Here is a 25,533-nt window from a genome sequence, read left to right as displayed (position 1 = left end):
GAATGGAGATTTATCTCTTTTCTATAGATACTTTCACGAGAAGTGTTCAAGTGACTTGACACATCATTTGATTCCACCAAGAACGGTACATATCAGAAATACGCAATGTACTGTGGCTGCTCATCGTTTTTAGGTTCAACTCAGTACCCTTCGAACTTCACTGTTTAAGAACTCTTTTATTTGGAGAACTACGTTTATGTGGAATAAACTTCCTGAGAAGTCCATTTTTCCAAATGGATTTATTCTCCAGCGATTCAAATCCAATGTGAATCACTACTTTCACACAGGCGTCGCTCTTAAAGCGTCTTAAGGATGTTTCTGTAGTGCTTGTGTTTTATCCTTAAAATAACAATCGAAAATACGTGTCACCAATTGAAAATACGTTTCACACACCAGAACAAAATTAGTGTCTCTCAACCAACGCATGTTTGGCTAACAAAATTAGCATTTGCAGGAGATGCGGTGTTAGTTTGTTCTGTTGAGGACAGTGTGTTTTCAATAGATGTGGATTGAACTAAGTACTCAACATTTATCATTAATCAAAATATGTCACGTATTTTGAAATATATTTCGAAAACAAAAGTTTCAATGTTAAATATTTCTCATTAAAGTTCTTATAGAAACCCTAATAGCATAATTGTTCCATCGGAAGTTTTTAAAGTAAATGCAAACATATTTTGTATAAAATCCTTGGTATGGTGTTTGTAACGTCAAGACGTGTTTGTCTAGTCACTATCATTGTGCCAACGTGACTGTGCGTCAATGTGACTGTGTAATGGAATGTTTGCTATCAGATTAAAGCAATCTGATGTGTGTTCACAATCAGGTATTCAATTGATACCATTAGAAGATGAATAATCACGAAAATTCGATATATTACACCTCTCGGATCGAAATGACTTTACTCAATTCCGAAATTATTTTGGACTTCCAAGAAAAATTTAAACTGATAATTGAAGCAAGTAAAAAAATTATATTTGAAAACTTTCAATAAACTATTGATTATAAATCAGGGCCGGCTCCAGGACAGGGCAACGATCCAAGACACGGCAACGATCCAGGACAGGGCAACGATACAGGGGCGCGCGAATCATTAAAAAAACTGAATTGGGGGAGACAAATTTGGTTTTGTGTGCACTAGAAGTGAATAACATTCAAATTGTCGAATAATGGAAATCAATATTTTTCAATAAATTGATGGATGTAGCCGTTACTACGTGGTAGGAGATTATAATGAAAAGAGAATAAACTTATTATATTATTGTATTAGTTTGAGAATGTCCATATAGGACCGAACTGCAATAACGTTAGTTACAATTAAAAGTAGTAAAAAACATAGAAATTTTCATTTCTCTTTTCAATAATTTTCATTGTTCAAGCTATTTATATTGAACCATTTGTCCTTATGTTAAGGTAAGGGTTCCAAACAAATAAGTCCGATTTCTTAAGAAAGCCATTACTGTATTTGGTAGATGATCTTTTAGGTTGGACGGCCAGAGTGAAACTCTGTCAAACACTGGACAAATCTTATAGTTCCACTTCGGTCTTTTAGACAACGTAGGTTGTCTTCGAAAACACGAAACTCATTGCCCCCGACGAAGGATACCATAGCCGACTGGTACGGGAGGCAACAGAGATCCGCCAACGTGGATAATTTTAACAGAAAAGAAGCTGTGAACCTCAATCGAATATGGAATTTCATTCTGAGGAGTTCAAAAATGGCAAACAGCATGATGGCAAGTAGAAAAAGTCAACAGATGTTATTGACGATTTACCCAATCCAGATACAGGTTTAATCACACCAGACTACCTGTATCAACAGAAACACGTTTTACGAACTTTGCCTAAGGCAGCATAAATACGCGTTACGTAGCCGTAATATCCAGTCATCGGAGATATAAACTCAAGATGTATAAACCTCTGAAGCTAGCCACTCGCGCCAACGAAACGTGTTTATGTGGAATAAACTTCCTGGAGACTAAATCCAAATGGATTTAATCTGCAGCGATTCAAATCCAATGTGAATCGCTACTTTCGCACAGACATCGCTCTGATAGTGCTTCAAGGATTTTCCTGTAGTGCTTGTATTCTGTGAAAAAACCCACGGCCTCCAAACCCGAAGAATATCCACACTGCACGTAGGCTGTCCCTACTGTATTCTTCGAAGGATGTATCAATACTTTGGAATGGGTTAATCCTGGCAGACTTGGCCAAAAGTCTGAAACTCTTCTTGTAGCCCAGGTTCGGAGATGTCAATGACAGATTCTTGTTCAATGGTACTGCTTGAGAAACCCCCTCTTCTGCAATTGTGAATTGTTTAAGTAGCTATTATATTCGAGGCCAGTGTGACAAGGAACCCACATCAGAGACAATAAGTTAGAGGTTTTTCGCAGTTCACTACCAACTCGAACGTTGTTTGGTAAAAATGGTGTTTTTAGTGTTTATGGTTTATGTGAAAAGTTTCCGTAGATCAGGCAGATCTGTAACATAATCTCTGCACCAAGAGCCATCTGCTCTTGATATTTTCTCGTTCCAGAGGATCACGATACCTCTAGTCGCGGATAGTACTGTATAAGGTGAGCAATTGGAGGCATCAAGTTAGAGGCATTTCCAGAAAGATGTAGAGAAGAGAGTTCCACGGCCACGGTATGGTGCAGAGTTTCGCAAAGATAGTCAGAAGTGTAGTCTATACGAGTACATTAGATACCTTCACTTGAGTCGTTTCCTTTAAAGCTTTCGCCATCAGGGTCTGACAATCATCACATATTTCCATAGATGCTTCTTGGATTTGTGAAAATATAGGCTACAAATAGAGTGTATCATTTTAGGGCTCAGTCTATACCACTAAGAAACATTGTCAGTCACATTCACATAAAAATATGCAACTTAAAACTTTCGACCAGTGTGATATGATTTTCGTATTTTATTATTCCTTAGCTTTCCAACAATCCACAGTTTTACCCAAATGTATCTTTAATATTTGAGGCTTTATTTTTTGTCGACCTCCTCAGTAAGAGGAGTCGTTGAGAAGATTATTACAATGTTTTGTATGCGGAAGAATTACTTTTGCTGTATTTGGTCTCAAGGTGAATACCTGTTTTAGCACCAATTAAAAATCGGTGATGCCCAACTTCTAGGCTTCCATGAGCCTATGATCTAAGAAGGTTTCCTTTCGAACAAAAAAAGAAGTAAGCTATACGACTGATAACATGACGGAAAAAGGTGTCATGAAAGAAGCCTCAATCCATGGCCTCTTCCAATTGTAACACTGATGCCGAGAAGCACGAAAACGTTGTTTCTGCTAAATCATCACCTAGAAATATTTTTTTCGCAGGATTAAATATGCTTGCAGGATTTAAATGGTTTTCTCCGATAGATCTAAGGAGCGGTTACAGTCTAGTCGACGTTCACCCCGATAAAAGGGAAAATACGTCTTTATAAAAATGGACTCGTATCAGTTCAACGTGCCTTCATTCGGATTATACAATGCTCTAGCCGCTTTCGAAAGGATGGTGGAACTGAAAGACTCCGCTCATCTATCTGGATGACGAAATTATGAAGCGAAAACATTGTATTTTCTCCTTAAGAATTTTGGAGAGGCTGGAGTTGAACTTCAAGAAGTATTCCATAATCCAGAAACAAGTGAATTTCCTTTACTCTTTAATCTCAGAGGACAATAGAAGGACTGGCTAAGATAGAGGTAGTGACTAACTGGCTCATAGCAAGAGGTAAACATGAATACTGTACGAAGCTGAGGTTATGAAAGTACTTCAAAAGATTTGTAAAAGAATTCAATATGAAAATTATTCACAAGCTATGCAATGCATCATGAATCTCAAAAGGTTGAAAGAATAGATGAAACGGTGGCTAGAAAAAGTAGTTTCAGATAGTTGATCATAGTAGACATCGTGCAAATATTACTAGATTCTGGAAATTTGAGAAGCTGCCATTCTAAATGAATTCTGGAAAAAGTATGGATGGAAAGAATTGAAGTTAATATATTGATATTGATCTGAAGTTGAGTCGAAACTGGCTCCGGAATCGAGTTCGACTTGATTAAGAGCAAGTCAAGGTTCCAGGACTCGAGTAGATTAGAAAAAAGATCGTACAAATAGCAACATTGAGGCGCTTTTGAAACTCACAACTCATTTTGATTTATACTGGGATCTGGATGAGGCGGCTCCATCTTGAAGAAATGTCTTCTTTGAACTAGATAGGCTAGAGGAAAATATATGTTTAAAAAATTGCCTACAAATAACTCTCCCTTCATATTCTTTAGTTCGAACTTTATCACACCCCGTAAAATATTCCGCTTTGAACGTTATCGGAAATAAATAGGGCTATTGGAGCTTTGTGGGCCACTAACGGGATGATATGAATTCCACGACTCCTGCAGGAGAGAATGCATTCTGGAACGCGGTTTGACGTCAGGCCGTTTCTCTCGCTAAAATGTCAAAGTTCGGTCCGCGAATCGATATAGCGCCCAGAATTATACCCGGGCCTCTTTGGAGTATCTCTCGGGACCTTCTCAATTACTGTCATATTGTTAGTTATTTCTTATGTTTTTTCAGTATGCAAAGAATACCCCCATCTTTATGAAATTTATAGAGAATGAACAAGTTGTAAAATGCCTCGGTAAGTCCTATATAGTTGGAGATTTAACTTTCCGTGCGACGTGCTTGGTGTTCACAACTACTCACCAGAGGTCGAAGAATCGGCAAGTGAGAGTTTGAATAACCTCGTTCAACACACGTTCCAAGAAAACAACTGGAGTGGGAACTTCCAAAGAAAATAATAAAAAAAATAAATGTGTTAAAAAGTATTTCCAAAGATATGTAGATCATGAACCAAAGTTTCTTTTAGATACAAACTGGGTGGAATAATCCACCCGCAACAAATACTTTTGATTGAACTTTGACATCAGAAGTTTCGAGTGAAAACGCCAGTCTTAAACTACTCATCAGCAGTTGTTGATCAGTAGTTGCAAAGCCAAACTTTGACATCGATCGCCGGAAAAGATTTTTCCTGTGTCATCACATTTTGTTTCAGGCTAGTCCTTTTCAAGATATTTTAGTATTTCAACCTAGCTGGTGGATTGAAACAGCGCTGTCTGGTATTGGATCACAAGTCCCTCTAGGACACATCTAAGACAGAGGACACCTCTGCAACTTTTGTTGCTTTATAAAGCTCAGACATTCTTTGGAGTATTGTTCTCATGTATGGAGCTCCGCCCCTAAGCATACCCTGAAGCTGCTGGATTCCATCCAGAAAAGAGTCATCCGCCTGATTGGAGACGCGAACATCACTTGCAACCTTGATAGTCTTGAGAATCGAGAAAGGTTGGAAATTTGCCTCTCTTCTATCAGAAATACGCGACGGACTGTGGCTGCTCATCGTTTTGAGGTTCAACTCAGTACACTCCACTGGTCAAGAACTCTTTCATTTGGGGAACTGCGTTTATATAGAAGAAACTTCCTGAGAACGTTTTTACAAATGGATTTAATCTCCAGCGATTCTAATCCAATGTGAATCCCTTCTTTCGCACAGGCACCGCTCTTTAAATCCCTCAAGGATTTTCCTTTAGTGCTTGTGTTTCGTCCTTAAAAAAATCTCTTTTGGCGATCGACGAAGAAGCTTCGCTTTGCAACTGATCGCCTTGGAGAGTTTCGTTTATCTTTGATATTCGAGGATTGAGTCTTCTGTCGATTCCATAGATGACGTCTCCGAAGGGTGAGATGTTATCGCCTACACATTCAAGTCTGTGCTTTTTGGAACACTCCAGTGATTCAGCCTAGCACCACTAATGACACCTGGTGGGTCCAAACAACGCTGTCTGGTGTTGAATCACAAGTCCATCTACTCATGAGCATTTTTTAGGATTCCTTCAAAAGGTGATTCATCATATATTTGTGAAAACTTAATGGCTTGATGACGTATTCACCTTACAAAGCTGAAAACGAGTCCAGAAGCACAAGACACCCCATAATGAAAGTACTCTTTCTATCAACTAAGAAGAAATTTTTTTTGCAGACAATATCAAATGCCAACTGAGTTAGTATTCTCAGAATCGTAACTATTATTTAACCAGCTTATAATTCTACAAATCACCTTTTGCACACATCAGGTAGTAACCAAGTTGACATCATCATGGGATAATCTGAACTCATACCTAAATCCTAACTAGTCATAATAATGTAAAGAATCTGAAGCCGCCCCTGACTGATACGCCAGCCGACTCATCGAAAAAATACATGACCTCATCTCAACAGTCGGGAACCGCCGGAACAGAATTCTCGAAAGGACCTTTACTGATATAAGCCCGTCTTCCCGACCCAAGAGGGCAATTCAGAAAGTGAATCGGGCGGCTAAACAAGAAATTCAAATAGTGGGAATAAACTGAACGTTAGTTGCTGAGTGTTGTTATAAATAAATTAGTTTGTGATTATTGAAATATTGTCGGAAATAAATTTGTTTAAGAGAGTTAAATCATTAATTTGTCACAACTTCTTTCAATGGAAGCCATACATCTATGACTTGTTAGAAAACCCAGAAGACAGATAATATCTGAATTGTTGTTCATGAGTAGTTATAAAAACTTGGACGGAAGATTGTTCAAAATTTTCTTTTCAGGCTTTCGAAAGAATTCATAAGTATAATGTCCTATTTCATCCGGAAAAATGTTTGGCGTGTTTCTGTGGAAACAAGTTTTATTGCTGTTTTTTTTTGTACCTTGGGAGCTGTATGACTTGTCCATTTAGTCCAAGTCTCCAGAAAAGAATGCAGCCTCTTGGGCTTATTGCGTTTATTCTCTCTTCCCATGTCACCCATTCCATCAGTCTCGTTCCCTGTACTAGTTTGTACAGGTTCTGTGTTGAATGTTCGTCATATTCTTCTGGGCGTAATTTTGTACGTCCATATATTGCCTGCCCCCTGTGATTCAGTGCCTCACATTTGCATAAGATGTGTAGAGCTGTTTCTATCCCTTCGTTGCATAATCTGCAGCTGATGTCCCCCATTGTACAGCCCTATTTTATTCAGGTGTCCTCTAAGCGGACAATGACCTGTTAGTAACCCTGTAATTATTCTGAGCCGATCCCTACTATATTGAAGTAGTTCTTCGGTTCTTTTCTCGGACGGTTCCCTAACGAAGGTTCTACTGTGTTTGTTGCCAGTTACTTTTGTCCAGTACTCTGTGGGCTTCTTATTGGTCCATGTCCTAATCTGGTTGGGTACCCCCAGAGCTGGTTTAGGACCTATATATGAAGTTGATGATCCGCGTCTAGCGCATTCATCAGCTTTATGATTACCTGTGATTCCTGAATGCCCTGGCACCCAGTACAAAATTAATTTGTTCCTGTTTGCAAGTTCATTCAGTTGTTCATGGCATTCCCAGACCAGTTTTGATGTCACCTTCGGGTTTGTCAGAGCCTCTAATGCGCTCTTGCTGTCTGTAAAAATATTGATCCGCTCATTTCTTTGAGGTCTCAATTCAATGAGCCTTGCACACTGCAATATAGCATACACTTCCGCCTGAAAGACGGATGTGTATAGTCCTAGTGGATAGCTGTAGTTTAGATTTCTATCCGCTCGGAATATTCCAGCTCCCGTTCCATGTTTGGTCTTCGATCCATCTGTATACCAGGTGTTTTTCCAAACATGTTTTCGGGATGACTAATGGTCTTCCACTCTTCACGGCTTATGATTTTGGCCGTGAAGTTTGTGTTAAAGGTGTACTTCGGTGTCATATGGTCCGTGCACATATTTAATATGTGCTCCTCCACTTGTTCCGAAATTTGTGTTCGGTCCGATCTTTTGTAGTTCGGTGAGTTTTCCAATCTGAATTTGCCCATCCTGGCCTCCCTCATTATTACAAAGTGTAAAAGAGGTAGATTCAGGAGTATCTCCAATGTAGCTGTTGGGGTAGTTCAAGTCTTTGCACCTTGCCTAGTTTGTTGATGGCGGTCGCCTGCTTCATCTTTGGCCACTAGACCAGAGATGCATATGTTATCATGGGTTTAACCACCATCGTGTATAGCCAATATACCATGTCTGGTTTTAGCCCCCATGTTGTTCCGTAGGTGCGTCTGGCGAGCATCAGTGCTACCTCCGCTTTCCTCTGTATCCTGTCCAAGTGTTGGTTCCAGGTCAGTTTGGAATCTAGGATTACTCCCAGATATTTAACCTCTCCCGACACTTGAATTTCTTCTGCTGGTTTAGTTAGACCCGGTTTTTGATTGGTTCAGTACGTTCATAAATCTCGTACATTACATTAGGTTCAAATGTAATACCTGAGAAGTTTTAGGAGAAATTTTCATATAATATGTTTCAAAATGTGATATGAACCTCATTATTATGTATTCTTTGAAAGACATTTTCTGCGGAGGACTCAATACTTCTTATCATACAATGGTAAGAGAGTGAGTACAGTTTCATCTTCACAACGAGGTAATATTTGAAAATGATATTAGTAGTTTAGAACAATATACAGGGTGATTCACGGTGTATGGGTCATTAGACGTTTCTGGTGAACCAGACAACGGATCATTTTTGAAATTCAAAGGAGATCCTATTTGGACTCTCTACCCAACTAAAATATTTTCGACAATGCGGTGTTGCCACGTTCATTAAAAAGTAGTAACAACTTTGATTTTTCAAATGGAACGCCCTGCATATAATATTATTTTTGGAATCTACAACAATTACCCGACAACTTTTCTTGATATTGCCCTCACCTCTTACCGTTTTAAAAATATGAATCAATTTCAATTTGTTTCTTCGGAAATCATGACCTCTGAAAATGCTGATATCTTTGAGTTAAGGAATACTATGTTACCATAACTTGGTTTGGATTAAGGTAATACTTGGAGTCTTTCCACACATCAGCGTAATCTCCGTTACTTCAGGATAGTGAAAAATACATTTTTTTCTTTTCCTCGAAAAAGTGAATAAAAGTTGATTATTTCAAATAGAACACCCTGTATATTATTACAAATTCATAAAGCTGTTGAAATTTGCTTCCTTTCTATGTGTATCATGCGTATACCTAACTAGTAAAGTTCATTTGTGAAAATGTCCCTTCAGAATGATATTCCCATTCAGTATTTTGTAAGCAGGCCATGATTACCATTTGACAGTAACGTTGTGACATTTTCCCAATAATATTGACATTTTCGTCACTTCAGAAGTTTGAAATACCTCCAAAACGATGGAGAAAAACTATTCAAACAAAGTTCTTAGAATTTGTTTATTAGTTTTGGACAGTGTGATAAAATTATCAGCAGAACATGTAGAAAGTTCATCGAAGTGTATCCGAATCTACCGGTAATGAACCTCTAGAAATTTATGCGAGTTGAGAACAATTTCAATATGTTTGGGTAGATAAAAAAAAACAAAAATTCTAAAGTGAAAATCTTGATATGAATAGTTATGAAAAAGTAAAACAATCATGTGGAATATTTCAAAATATGTCGAATCGCTGGCCGTTCACTTCCGAACACTTCAAAATGCGGGTGTTGACTGCTTTGGTAGTGGCAGATCTGATTTCATTGGGATCCAAATTTTCGAATGTTTGAGTAATCCTTTCTAACAATTCATCTCTCGAACGCACGGGTATTTTGTTACCTTTTTTTGAAAATATTCCCCATAGTAAAAACCTAATGGACTAAGATTGGGTGATCTTGCTGGCCAATTACATGGCCTTATCCACTGATCTTCAAAAAGTCTGTCCAGTTCTGCGATCACTTCTTCTATACAATGTAGGGGAGCTCCGTTTAGTTGTGCGAGCTGTTTTTTAATCGATATTCAGCTTCGCGATATAACTAAGGGTGGTATTTGATGGCTAGCTAATGCCTGTTGGAGGCTATAGTCGGCGAGGAATGCTGGGTCAAAAATAAAACTTTCAATTTTATATCTAATATTATCGAAGGTCACTTCACAGACTCTAATAGATATTAAGCATATAACAGATTGACAATTTAAGTGGGTACCCAAAGTATACTTGAGGTTTACATCTAGTAAGTTGAATAAATATCAAGATTTGTCATTTTCTTTAATAGTCTTCTTGAATCTACGGTGTTGGACTCAAGATGCTTTAGGTAAATGAGTGCAGAAAACCAGTATGACTAGCAGGTACAATTACCAAACAGAAACATGTACAGGTCTTACTTGATTTGGTTGGTATTCTATTCAGGGTACCGTCTATGACCTTTGGTGGTATACCAGACCAAGGTGGGCAGAAATATGTATCTCGAACCACGTTACGTACGTTCCTATATCAGGTTAGTTGGGTACAAGAATCAGATACAAGAAGGTCTCAAAAGACATCACATGGGTAATATTGTCGGTGACATTATAATTATTGGTGATAATGAAACTTAGCCGTTCTCTTGCTTTAGGTGGTGGGTAACCTTGAAGGGTTAGGTTCTATAGAGCGCAAAATCCACAATTGGAGAGTTATATGTTATCCTGAAGATAATAAAAATGCAATAACTATATATGTGAGTTTTTTCTCAGCTCAAAATATCCACATAAATGTGTAACGAAGCACGTTCTTCTGCAAGAGGTTATCCTTTCGTGAGAAAAAATCAAAAAAGGGAAAATTTTCGTTTCCGGACGAATATTGACAACTTTTCTATTGAAAATTTTTTCCCGCGAAAATTTTGATTTCAAATAATTATATTTGAAAAAAAAAATGAATCTTCTTGAATGCGTATCAACAACATTTCACAAAATTCAACTCTCTGTGAGGGTCTAGAGGCTTCATTGTTCACATTTTGGTGAATTTATGATCATCCATTTCATGTGTTCGCAAGATTCGTTAAATCTTTGAATATTTCATACACAAATCTTATTCAGCACTACTAATTCGATCTTACTCAACTTCTTTGGAGTAGTGAATTGAACTGCTGAGGACCTTTATACCCATCAAGTTGAAACTGATAGAGTTCCACCTATCAGTTTCAACGTGATAGGTGGAACTCCAACCGTTGGCGTAAAACGAATCTGATAAAACAGTTTTTCCACGCCAGAACAGAATACTGTTTTTCCGCGCGGGTTTTGCAATCCTATACTGCAGAGAGTTGCAAAATAAGGCCGTATCTCAAAGAAAAGAGGGGTTTTATGGTAAACAAGGATGTCATTCCTGATCAAAACATAAAATAATTGTTCACTTCTATCAAAAATCAATACTCTCATGAAGTTATATGTGAATTCATATATCAGTAAAGCATAAATGCAATATAAATAGTTATTTGAACAATTCTTCAATACAATGGAGCTCCAGCAACCTCCAATTGCTGCAACCTCCAATTCTGTTTAAAAAATCTGTTTAAAATATGTTTTTCCGTTAATCAGCTGTCGCCCCCATACGAACGACAACTCACAGAAGTTGAGAAACTTGTGCGAACTAAGGACTAACGAGGTCTTACCTTTTAACGTGTGATTCTTAACATCGAACACGGAATTTCTGCAAAATAGTGCTGCAAAAAAAATTGAAAATATACAGTGCAAGTTAGATAAAGGCATTATAATCAGCTGTTAACAAGTGATTAAGGTGCGGTATAATTTTGCGCTAATCATTTTTTTAACGAAAAATATTGGCTTGCAAACGACAAATACGTACTCAGTGAGAAATAGTACCAGTGGAATATTGTCAGTCACTTTTTCACAAGACAAGTTACAAAGTAAATTCAGGTGACAACGGCTGTTAGTATTCAAGTATATATTCAACAGTTATCTGATCTGTGATGGAATTGTTTGATGAAAATCCATAACGAATGCAAGGAACACTCAATCGTGAGATATTCATCAAACAGTTTACAAAATCGCAACCCGTGTTTCGCTATACAATAAATTCCTCAGGCGTGTTTATACTGACTGAATTCTACCTGACTATTACTGGAACTTAGTCCCAATATCAAACCGTTATTTTTAACACCTCGATAAGTGTTTCAATCACCAAGTGATCATCTTCAAGAGGAAGATTAAACTTCCTCTTGAAGAACTCCAGTAATATTTATTACTACACCGAAGGTTCCAAACAGTGCATCACAAGTACATAATGGCGTCCGGATCAAGGGAACTGAATCTGTATCGTAAGTACTCAACAAAAATTAGGCTAATACATGCAGATATTTGGTTTCTAATTAGCTGTAAAAGATATTCAGTTTTTCCAGTTTAATCTTTCTCTTGAAGATGGTCACTGGGTGATTGAAACGGTTTGGTGTTGGGACTAAACTCCAGTAATATTCATTACCACACCAAAGGTTCCAAACAGTGCGTCACAAGTAAATTCTACCTAATTAGTGGTTTAATAAATCAATAATTAGATAATGTATCAATAACCAGAAACCATTCTCTCTCATTTACTTTTTTATTATTTTATTTTTCACATTTTAGAAGATGTATAATGTTTACCATTTACGATTATTTTTCAGATATGATAATACAGTAGTATTGGCCCTGAATAAGAACAAACATATTTGACGCTTACAGCAACCATTTGCTTTCAATACAATCTTATGAAAACATGTTTCACACACCAGAATAAAATATTCTCTCTACGCGCGTTTTTCACTTCGCACGCACATATACGCGTGTAACTACGTTTGCAACTAATAATAATTACCTTTAGAAGAATTCACACAAAAGAAAGTAGGTATGCTCATAAATATAAATTTCTATTTTGAAATAAGTACTTATGTACCTTAACTTTTGCACAGATAGCAGATCATATATGCCTGCATTTTTTGCAATAAAGTCACATCAAATTGTAATTGAAAATAATGATTTTTGACAAAATTAACTCAAACAAAAGTATGGTCATAGTCATCATTTTTCATTTTGAAATAAGTAAGTACCTACCTATCTAATTCAACCTTTAAAATGATTCATTATGTAAAATAAAACCAGCTCCATCACAACCTTTCTTCATCACGTGTGTGGAATGGATTTATCATGCCCATTGAATTAAATGTTTTGCGCGATACGTTAACTACAAAGATTGTGTGGGGAAAATGGAAATTAAAACTTGCATGCAAGGACGGTAGCCGGTCGGTTCGACGTGGGTGCTTTGTTCACTCAGTCAATCGACCGATGTGTGAGTCGATGGTTCAAGCCGCAGGCAGAACGCTCAATTTTCACTTTCTATCATCCAACCCGTGTTAGGAGTCACACGTTGAAAGGTAAGACCTCGTTAGTACTTAGCTCGCACAAGTTTCGACTTCTGAGGGTTGTTGTTCGTAGGAGTGCGACAGCTGGTTAATGGAAAAACAGATTTTAAACATCATATTTCATAAAGATCAATATCGTATCCGTCCAAAGAGCCGTTCAACTGTCACATTACATGTGACTATTATTTCAAAGACTAATGAGTCGAGATTATTTTGCTAAATTACTTTTTTAGGTAGAAAGAATATATGGAAAGAATAGATCACAAAGTAGGTGTTTCCGCCCTTTTCTTATTGATACACTGAATTTTTGTGTTATTTTTTCATCTCTTTTCCGGTATGAAGACTAGGACTGTCAGTCTCCTTAAGAGGTCATTGGTTTCGAACAAAATCAAGCCCGCCTCCTCCCAAAGTTTTCTAAAAGCCCCAACGCTTTCCATAAGATATTCATTTGTTTTCCCATTCTGTCTACTGAAAATACGATCAGTCGAAAAGAAATCCTCGCTTCTTGAATTTTATTAAAAACAGAATAGCATTCGGCAAAAAAATTATACTTTTCTGAGCGCATATCCCTTAGTAAAAGTTGTGAAATCAGAATGTTAACCAAAATTATTTCAAATTCTGCCGGATTGAAAATACAAGGAATAATCTTTGTCGGATTTTATGATTGTTTATGATTTACTGAAGTGGATTTGGCAGTTTACGAGACACATTAAATCATGTTTGTTATTTTTATTCAGAAATGTCTGAATTGTTTTCAAATTACTTGGTCAATTTTTAGAAACATAAAGATTTACAGCATTAAAAATATCCACCTTTTGCTCGGGCTCCAGCAGAATATAGTTTCAGTTGAGCATTTCCGCTCGGTTTTATGAAGAATGACAATAAATGTTTAGTTACTCGTACAAAGTCAATTATGATGGCAACGGCTGTTAGTATTCAACTACTATATTCAACAATTTTCTGATCTGAATTTACCAGTGAGATTTATTTTGATTATCACTATAAAATGTTTACAAAACCGCGAGACGTGTTTTGCTATACAATAATTTTCTCAAGCAGTATTTGAATTACTACTTTTAGATTGAAACGTTTTATTTTCTAATCTAGCTTCGACTACCTGAAAAGAGCGAATACAATCATTTCATTAACTAGTAAAAGCAGGTTAACAACACAGGTAAAAATACTTATTTACCATACTTATTTACATCATGACTCACGGTCGATTGTAGGTTAGACGTTTCTGGAAAACGTAAAGCATGATTTTTCTGAAAATTTCACCTCTCACATTTCCTTACCTGTTCTATCGATCTAAAATATTTTCAGCATTGCGGCGTTGCCACTTCCATCAAAATGTCCTAGCAACTTTTATTTTTTTTAATGGAACATCCCGTATGTTAATACATTTTTGGAATCGCTCTGGTATTTTAATACTTTTTTGTTAATAATGTCCTATACCTATCTCTATCTGTTTTCGAGATAAAAAATAAATTGTGCTAAATATGGTCCAAAATATAGCCATAACCTTTCAATTCATGAAAAGTTGATATTTTGATGATAGTTTGGACATACTCGAAATATTCAAATAACACCAAGAAATCGACTCCATATCATACAGGGCGTGCTAAAATTACTATTATTTCCATTGTGCATAAAAGTAGTCGAAAGTTCATTTTTTCAAATGAAACCCCCTGTATATTACTCGATAAATTGAAAGATGGTGAAAAATGCTTCAAGATGATATATCATGTCTCTATACCTAAATCGTCAAGTTTTCTCAATAAAGTCGCTTCTTCTAGAAACACTATTTTTTTTTTAGAATTTGGATTAAGGTAGCGGTGGAATTATCAAGCTTATAGCAGTTCGGTTACTTTTATAAGTAATTTACAAAGAGTTATCGACGGTGTTTCGAATCATCTTCCAAAATGAATGCAAATAACGATTATTCAAACGAAGTTCTTATGAAATTATTTATTATACACATGAACAAAGTGATCAAATCATTGTCAGAACGTGTGAAAAATTCAACCAAATGCATCCTGAATTAACACCAATGAACGAGAGGAAGTTTGTACGGTTACAAAATAATTTCCTTAACTGTGGCCCAAAGTTTCCAGGGAACAACTGTACCAAAAATCAGTCATTTCTAGGTAAAAAGTAGGATTTTGTGGGCTAAAACATGTGAAAGTACAGACAATAACAGAATAGGATGATTCAAAATAACAAAATTGTAAACAAAATATCACATTTTCACAATAAATGCTGAAAATATTGTCCATTACATTCTGAACACTTCAAAATGTTTTTTAGTACGCGACTTGTGGTTGCTTTTTAAATTTCCTAGGAATCCAGATCTTCAATACTCCGCACTATTCGCCATCGCAATCCCATAAAAAAGTCAAGTGGCGTGAGATCGGGTGATCTTGGTGGCCTAACCCACGGCCCTAAACGCCTGAACCAACGATCGTCAAAAAGTTCGTCAAGTTTCCTGGATACTTCCTGGGTGGAATGAGCTGGCGCTCCGTCCAGTTGAAACCACGAATTCCTATATTCCTCTAAGGGCAAATTTTCAAGAAAATCGGTTACAGTCGTCCTTAATATTTGGAGATATCTCTCTGCATTCAGTGTGTCTTCATAAATGAAAAAGCTAATTTTATTGTTCTTCAGAATACAGAAAACATTCAGGTCAAATTTTTTTTGAAAACCCATTTCTTTTGTAACATGAGGATTATGATCAGCCCAAAAATGTTTATTCCTTCTATTGAAAATACCATCCCTCGCAAATTTTGATTCGTCGCTCCAAATTATTTTTGACAAAAATTCCCGATCTTCCTGTGTATGAATCAAAAGGGATTCACAAAAATGCATTCTACGTTCGAAGTCTTCTGCTTTTAGAGCTTGAACTTTGGTAAATTTATACGGATGCATTCCGTGATTTTTCAAAATTTGTTGTACTGAAGCATGTGATACACCTAAATCTTTTTCTGCACTGCGAATGGAAGCTTGGATATGCATAAAAATATGCCAAAACGTTAACAGTATTGTCCTCATTTGAAGTAACAGGTTTTGGTTGTTGTTGAAAGCGCTTTTAACATGGAGCCATAGTTAAGGAAATTATTTTGTAAACTTACGAACTTCCTCTCGTTCATTGGTGTTAATTGAGGATACATTTGGTTGAATTTTCTACAAGTTCTGGCAATGATTTGATCACACTGTCCGTGTATAATAAATAATTTCATAAGAACTTCGTTTGAATAATCAATATTTGCGATTTTTTGAAACACCGTCAATAACAATTTATCAATTACTTCACCAAACTGTCATAAGCTTGATATTTCCACGGCTACCTAGAAATCAAATTCTTTAGAAATTATTTTTTGTACAACTGTTATTGAAAATCTCTTTGATAGAAACACTTCAATCAGAACACCTACCAAAAAATCATTTAGAAAAGTTCACACATGCAGTTCGTGCTATTAGAAATATTAAATCCCTGTGAAGTTACTGACGATGAAGAAGTAGTATTCAGTCCAACTGTAGAAAGTCCTTCATGACTAACCAATAATCCTCCTTAAAATAACGTGAGTTGGCGTATGTAGTTGTAACATATGCCTTGTAATCCAAAGATCGTGTCTTCAAATCCCATGGACCTTATAATTTTTTTATTATCAGCAGTAACGTTATACAAAAACAATTGTATGATACATTTGTTGAAAATGATTTTATTTTGCTCGTGAGTTTGATCCACTTGCTGACGCTCGTTTTGCAATAATCCCCACTCACAAAATAAAATGCCTCTTTCAACACTTGTCGGTAAAACGTGAATAACTATTTTTCCACAAAAACGGCTTTATTAAGAAAACTTGACGATTTAGGTATAGAAACATGTATTTCATCTTGAAGCATTTTTCACCATCTTTCAATTTATCGAGTAATATACAGGGAGTTTCATTAGAAAAAATGAACTTTCGACTACTTTTATGTACAATGGAAATAATAGTAATTTTAGAACGCCCTGTATGATATGGAGTCGATTTCGTGGTGTTATTTGAATATTTCGAGTATGTCCAAACTATCATCAAAATATCAACTTTTCATGAATTGAGAGTACTGATGTACTTAAATTCAATTAAGGCTATGTTTCGGATCATATTTAGCAAAATCTATTTTTTATCTCGAAAGCAGATAGAGATAGGTATAGGACATTTCCAACAAAAAAGTATTAAAATACTAGAGCAATTCCAAAAATGTATTAATAAACGGGGTGTTCTAGTTAAAAAAATATAGTTGTTAGGACTTTTTGATAGAAGTGGCAACGCCGCAATGATGAAAATATTTTAGATCGATAGAACAGGTAAGGAAATGTGAGAGGTGAAATTTTCAGAAAAATCATGCTTTGCGTTTTCCAGAAACGTCTAACTTACCATCTACCGTGAGTCACGCTGTATAGTAAAATGAAAAACAAGTCAATGATCAATTTATTATATTACACAGTATTTATTCTAGGGCGACAAAGCAAGATTATCTGGTGATAACATATTATATAATGGAAAGATATTCAACTTAATTTGATCGTCCATTAGACATTGAGGATTTTTGTACTTATTGATTTCCATTTCTTCTAGTTGTTCTGAATTCATGACTGAACTCATCTTTCTCTATAAGAGGGTAAGTAGCATACCTACATTGACTTTTTTTATTTTGAAAACGGTTTCCATGTTCTTTATTGCATGCTCTGAATGTTCTTCCATTTTGACCTATGTAAAACATCGTACTACAAGACAATTTTTACAATCCTGATCTATCTGACACGAAACTCTTGTCTCTGTTATTTTCAATATAATCGTGCAAGTTATTTTTATTTATTTAGACCGCTATATTCAGAACTTAATTTACTTTGGAAGTTTTCAAACTGAGTTGACCAAAGTACCATTGACCAAAGTACCAAGTTGTTACCATTCTGTAATGTTTTTCCTCGTCTCATGGATTCGAGTAAATTTCCTTTATGGCTTGACTGTATAGTATTTTGAGGAGTAAATAATCTACAGTGTCATCCCCAAAATATGCACCATATGGGAAACTTATTTATTAAGGGTTTTTCGACAAAAAAATATTCTTGATAAAAAATTGTACATCTCTTAAAACTAAACATGCACCAGCGAAATACATTACAACACACGTAATATACGAGAAACCTTCAAATATTTGATTTTGTGACAAGAGTAAAGTACTCTTATTTTGAAAAATATCGGGAAATGTTATTTAGAAAAGTTGTTCAGCATTAAAAAATACATCCAGATTTGAAGTCATGGCCATCTAAGTGAAGTTTTATATTTTTACCCATTTTTTTAAAGGGGACTACGAAAAAATTAACCGTCCTATACAGCATCCTGTACACAACGGTTCATTTTAAAAGCCTGTGATATTACAAATTACACAACTATGGTGTTAACCACGACCAATTGATTTGAAAAGTTAATTATTTTCAAAGTTTTTGGTGCAAAGTTATTTTTATTTATTGTTAACACCGAAAATTACTCAAAATTATACAGTATTGTAACTTATTGTAATTGTATTGTAAAAACTCAATATTCAATAATATCAAATCACAAAACATCAAAATAAAATAGGTATTTCGGAACAAACTCATTGATTTTCTGGAGATTCAACTTAAAACACTTATTTTGGACAAGAAAATCTCCAGGAAATCAATGAGTTTGTTCAGAAATACCTAAATTATTTTGATGTTTTGTGATTTCATATTATTGAATATTAAATTTTTGTTACAATACCGTATAATTTTGAGTAATTTTCGGTGATAACAAAAAATAAAAATAACTTTGCAGCACAAACTTTGAAAATTAATTTCGTTTTCAAAAAAGTTGACCGTGGTTAACAGGACAGTTGTGTAATTTGTACACAGGATGCTGTTTTAGCAATTTTTTTTTTCATAGTCATTAAAAAAAATGGGTAAAAAAATGAAACTTCACTTAGATGGCCATGACTTCAAATTTAGATGTATTTTTCAATGCTGAACAACTTTTCCATTTCCCGAAATTTTCCAAAATAAGAGTACTTTACTCTTGTCACAAAATCAAATATTTGAAGGCTCCTCGTATATTACGTGTGTTGTACTGTATTTTGTTGGTGCATGTTTAGTTTTAGGGGATGCACAAATTTTTATCAAGAATAACTTTTTGTCGAAAAACCCTCAATAAATAAGTTTCCCATATGGCGCATACTTTGGGGATGATACTGTATAAAATTGCTATCAAGACCATTGTTGATCGCAATCTGTTTTATTAGATTCAGTTTTGTACTGAAACTCACATCCGACAAAGGAACATTCACTAGTCTGTGGACCATGATGTTGAATACTGATATTTTGTAGTGATATGGATATGTCGAAGAACTCTGAATGATAATAACCGTATGAGACGGTTTACGAAAAATATAAAAATAAATCGTGTTCATCGATGATATTTGTTATGGTTACTGTTACTTACTGATATCTACATGAAGGTGTGAATGTAGTGTTCAAAACCAATAATAACTTGAGCACGTATATTTAGCAGACAGTTTGGTGCCAGATTCATCTGGGGTGTATAAATTGTGTTCTGGTTCAAGTACGATGTTTTACATAGGTCAGACTGAAAGAACATTTGAAACATGCACGAAAGAACATAGAAACATAGAAACAGTTTCAATCTAAGAGTACTTGATCAAATCCTGCTTGGAAAAGTTATTGTATAGCAAAACACGTTTTGTAAACGCGTTTTGTAAACCTTTCATAGTGAAAATCAAAATAAATTTCATTAGTAAGTTTTGATATGGGTTTTCATCAAGTATCGGTCAGTTCCATTCAATTCCTCACCTAATCTTTCACGGTTTTCGAATTGACCGCGCGCTTCGCCCTCGGTCATCATAATCCTCCTACTGAGAGGACTATTCGCAATGTGGTGGATAAATTTGAGTCCAATGGTACGCCGAGGAAACGTCTGATCTGTCGAAAACATTGCCGCTGTCTGCGAGAGTGTGCAGGATGATCCAAAGCAGTCGATTTTACATCGCTCATAAGATCTCGGCTTTTCGCAGACCACAACTTTTTTACTTTTTGAATTCGGACCAGCTCTTCCTGGGCTTTTATTTTCTTTAAAAAAAAAACAATAAATACCTATCATGATTACAATACAAATTTCATTCAGAACTCTAATAATAAAGAGTGCTCACAAATACATTTCCTACAATTCAGTTATGGACCAATTTCTTCGCAAGCCTTCTTATTCCCACTATGAGTTAGGAAATGGATGGTTTCATGTAACGTATGCCTTAGAATTCACTTATCCAAACAAAAAATATGTGAGCGTTATATCAGATAATCTAGTGGGCCATTCTGAAAGACGTCAGTGTACCCACCAGTTGTTATTCAGCCAATTTCGAATCAGTCTCTCATCACACAAATTGAAAACTCATTTGAGTTCAATTTCATGAGTCACAGGCCTGATAGGACTTTGCAGAATATCAAGATACAGATGTCCGGTTTCTTCTTCGAAAGTATTGGTTCTTCAATGTGGTTAACCAAAATACCCGCCCAAAAAATTATAATTTATGGATATTGTGTGTGTATGCCCTTCCCATAATTCGTGTGGGTTCACTACAGATTAGTAATGTGCATTTTCTTCATTTACTGTCCCATTAAAAAAAGTAAATACATTACTGAAACAAATGCAAATCCCTGATTGAATATTCTTTCTACTTCGTGATAATTACGCCCTGCGTCAGCAATAATTTAAACTGCTTCAAGTTTACCGTGCAAAGGGCGAGACCGAACCATTGTTACAATATTATATTGCTACATTTTTCATATCAAAGGTGTATTTCAAACTTTTCATAATTTTTTTCGGTACTGCAGCTAGGAAAGCTAGGAAATATTTACTTTTCTTACATTTGGGAGGGAGGCATTTCAAGTACACCAAAAAAGTTTTCAAAAATTGTAGTGAAAATAAAAAAGCTATTATGTCTTCGTGCCAACAATTCTGAAAATTTCTTTTACACCCCAAATAATACTCTCAAAAAAAAAAGCTTTCTATTATTCACGCTTACAACCCTTCAAACAAGTGAAAAGCTGCCCTGTTTCGAAGACGCTCATCATAAAAATGACCTACCTGACCTCAAATCAGTATCACTCCCCCGACTCGCAAAACCAAATTTCCTTCCTAAAAAATCTTAATGATCCCACACATCCCGGGGGCAATAAGAATGCACTGATGACGCAACTGAAAAACGGGAGGCGCTACTAAACAAACCGTTACCTTGGCAACCACGTAGTGACGTCACCCGTGACGTCGGTCAGAGCTGAGGACCGTGTTATATATCGACGACTGAGCTTTCGGTCGTTATTGTAAGCGCAAAGCGCGAACGCGAGTGCTACGAAGTGATCGTACTAGTCCACATCTTTTATATTTTTCTACTTTTATATCTAATTGTATAGTTTGGTTATTTTTATTACTTAGAAGTTATATTTTCACATCGTCTTATACGCTTCTGGTAAGTACTCTACACGATCATTAATTCCTCAATTACCGAACTAAAAATATATATGTCATCTATGCGCAGCTAGATTGTTATGCTTACCGCAAAATATCACATGCCGCTCAGCTGATTTAACTAAATATAGTAAAATATATGTGAGAGGTTGGTGGGGAACGAATAGGTATCCAGTCCCACACCAAGTGCCCTGTAGCTTATTGGGGCGTTACTAGACATACGGAATATAGTGCTTCCAAAAATATAATTACTCGAAACCAATCATTATCTAATCTACTGTGAGCTAGTGACAGTGAACTGTGCTACGGAGTACCTATCAAACAAGACACCTGAAAACATTGGATAGAAACGTCAAGGTACAAATTCATCTGTAATATAAAATAAGTTATATTTCGTTTCCCGATTCCTTCTCATAGAATTCATTGTTGGAAAGGATTCACTATTCTGCTCCAAAACAAGGATACTACTACACGGTTTGGTGGGAACATCCCCCCGATTCTGGGGCACGAACCATTCACGAGAAAGGTCAGATCATATCTGTACCAAATCCCAAAGCTCGTAGCGATCGATTAATATATCTGCCTACAAAATATAGTGGTTGATCAAGGAAAAGGGAGAGAAATGAGCTGAGTTACTGGAATTTGGCGAGGTTTTAATCTATACCTACCTCGTTTTATTTCGATCGTCGAACAGAAATAGCCTTTTTGCCGAATTGCACGATATGATCTGGCAATAGGTCAAATAAAGCTGCCCTGATCGATTTTCTCATTCGTGGAATACAGAAGATCTGCGTATAATTCACGACTTTGATACGGCGATACATTATTCGGTGTTCGATTGGTCGCCCTGAAATGGTTTACTTCATTTACACTAGGGCAATATGTTAGGACTTGAGATAGAAGCCAGAAATCATGTGTGTATCTGTATTTCACAGAATCGTCAAAATAAATAATCCTCGTGTTTTCGGAAGTATTCAGTAGATTTAATAATAGATAGTAACTAATTTCAACCAAATTTTACACCGGAAGGTGATGGTAATTGAGTAAGCGAATATGACCTACTTTTTCAAATGCAAGTGTATTTCTTATCAAATTGAAAATTTAATCTCTTTCATTGAGGAAATGACACAACTATAAAAAATAGACGTACAAAAAACAATGTGATAATTTATACCTCTCAATGCAGTTTGAATTGGTCTCTGTTATTGGTTAAAGCAGTGTTTAATACAATTATTAATTCAAGCATTACATTCACTTTTCATTTTCACAGAACTATCTTTTAAACGTCGAAGCTATGATATGAAATTATGAACTAGTGTGGTTACAAAACAAATGAATCCATCTGTGTGTTCCTCTTCATAAGTCCCAGAAAAATAATTCAACATGAAAATCATAGAGGTACTCATCGATGGATTAAACATCTTTCAATCCCCATCGCATGTTTTTACATATAACTTTTGTGTGGAAAAAAGTTTCAGAATCCGAATATTTTAATTAAAAACATTATTGAAATTATTAGAGATGGCTGTGATAATCTCCAATTATATCCCACATTTTCAAATAATATGAAAATGCAAAAGAACTCTGTCCTGATACGAGTCTCAAAATATACCCGTTAGTGTGGAATAAGGACTACAACAAGCCTTTGATTTTTTTGTCACAATTCGACAAAAATTAATTATCTTCCTGTATTGATTTTTGAGTACATTTATGTTTCTTATTACTGTCAACTCCTCAAGATCCACTTACGTCAGTATGATTCAAAGTGAGTTGATTATTCATTTAATGTGTCTGTTAAAAATAATGTCAGGTATGCAGCTGTTTTTTTTTGTAATCAAATATTTGAATTTATTCCTTTTATTGAAAATGTCACTATTAAATTAATCTTCACTTTGTGACATTCAACCCTCAACCATCATTTTATAAGATTCATACCCATTATCATTCATACCAATTGGAAATCAAATTGTTAAAAATCTAATGGAAGTAAAAAAACAAGAAATCCCGTTGAAATAGCAAAATGTAACTTTTTTATAAAAAAAAATTATCAATTCATCATAAATTACCATGTAAATTATTCACGAATTGTTATCAATGCAAATTTCTTGAATACTAACTGCGCAATTACGTATTATTCAAAATTCCAAACATTTACCTACGTTCAAGTTCTGGAAAGTCAGGTCGTTTCTAGAATAATCATTTTTAGGAGTGCTGAAATTACTTTCAACGTTTTTTGGTAGGAATAGTCCCCACAGCAGATACAACTGTGAGGAAAACCCGAGCATTTTGTCTGGTGCCTCATCGCCTTCGATAAAGTCTACCGCAGTCTTAGATGAAACGTCAGGCATAAAACCTGCAGACTGGGGTCAACAAACTCGGAAAATAGCTTTGACATATTCAGAATGCAATTCGAAACATCAATTCCTATCGCCCATTCTACACACTCGGATTTGAAAAATGCCCGTCACTTCTTTCCTGGCTGCTATCGCGACGGCATTTGATTATAAAACAGACATTCGAAGTTCCTACAGAGTTCTAATATTCTACTTCAATGCTCGACGTGGCATTAGTTAAGAGAGTAAAATGTGTTTTGATAGGTTTTTGCCATATCTATTAGAATATTTGAAAGTGATTGATGTTTTTAATTTCTTCCAAACACTTTTCTTTGTGTCTTCGTCGAGAAACTCATATAGACATTTTGGATTCATTTTAGAGAATTTCATACTTATCATCCTATTTATTGCGTTATGTAGAACTTCGATCAGAATTCCATCAATACATGTCCACTGAACGAATTGAGGAGAAAAAAGTATTTCTGTCATATTCTAAGAGCTATTAGTAGTTTTTCAAAATAGACTTTATTTTTTGTATCCGAAACGATGACATGTATACTTATAATCTACACTTTTGTTTGTTTCACTGATACTTGTTGACATTCTTCTCTTATTTGCTCATCATCCTTTAAATTATAAAGTATCTCAAAACAATAATTTTAGTTCTGTTCTGTTAGTTCAATTATTTCCCGAGGGATGAGAAATCAAAATAGCTTGGTGACTGTACGTACCAAGAAAATTATCATTTCGAAGTTGAAATTCGAAACATTCCCTGGCTAATACCACAATGAACACTGAATTATATCTATTCACTGGACACCTACTGAGTTCATTAGGAGTGTTACTTATTTTCTGTCGTAGTATTAGCCAGGGAGTAGTTGTGCGGAGACTCTGGATGAGGTGAATGTTTTGAAATTCACATTTGAATTAATAAATTTCACAGTTAAGATCAGTTATAATTCCGAGAGTACCTGAAACTACATTCGATGACTCATTAAGCAGGAATACTCTAAATCAGTTCAAACTTTTATTTTATTGGCACCACAGTTCTCAAAAATTAACAAATAATTTCGAGTGGTCTGTTTTGAGAACTTACTTAGATCCGATTAGAATTTCAAAATGTGTTCTAGCTGCATTAAATCTCGTCTATTTAGATATGGATGAACGTTTCATAATATGCGTTATTGAATAAATCAACACCGCAACCTTTGTTCTTCTAAGAAATGCGCGGTAATTATTCTCATGAAATTTAAAAATAACAAATACCCGAGACTGGGACTTGTACTTCGTGTCCGTGAAATTTTAAATAGATAATATAATTAACTTCGAAAATAGTTCCAAAAACAAAATCACTCGTTTTATTTTTAAAATGCTCACATTCACCGTTGACACATCCTAAATAGTCACGCAATGAGTAAATGTCTGATTTTTTTAGAAAACGTGCAAGAAACTTTATGAAATATTCCATTGAGTGGGAATCAGGGTCCA

The 25,533-nt window shown here is 35.5% G+C and overlaps 1 protein-coding gene and 1 long non-coding RNA gene across 4 annotated transcripts in view; one reads left to right on the top strand and one right to left on the bottom strand.

Moving 5' to 3' along the window:
* LOC141481570 (uncharacterized) overlaps nt 1-21,916 on the bottom strand; it is a 43,206-nt gene extending 21,290 nt beyond the window's left edge. The window contains exon 1 of the long non-coding RNA XR_012465042.1: nt 21,801-21,916. This is a non-coding gene — a long non-coding RNA (uncharacterized lncRNA). The remainder of the gene's footprint in view (nt 1-21,800) is intronic.
* LOC111508193 (uncharacterized) overlaps nt 21,556-25,533 on the top strand; it is a 102,293-nt gene continuing 98,315 nt past the window's right edge. For 2 of the 3 annotated variants that reach the window (XM_074173275.1, XM_074173272.1), the window contains exon 1: nt 21,556-21,713. The gene's annotated coding sequence lies outside the window, so the exon portion shown is untranslated. Of the gene's footprint in view, nt 21,714-21,962; nt 22,070-25,533 lie in introns of those variants that run through there. The other variant, XM_074173273.1, reaches the window with a different exon arrangement.

Source organism: Leptinotarsa decemlineata, unplaced genomic scaffold (assembly GCF_025532065.1).
Source record: "Leptinotarsa decemlineata unplaced genomic scaffold, Ldec_3_MD MMD2_tig00000218_RagTag_RagTag, whole genome shotgun sequence".
NCBI classification, from domain to species: domain Eukaryota; kingdom Metazoa; phylum Arthropoda; class Insecta; order Coleoptera; family Chrysomelidae; genus Leptinotarsa; species Leptinotarsa decemlineata.
Note: the sequence above shows the minus strand (reverse complement) of the source record. Positions and strands in the feature narration are given on the sequence as shown.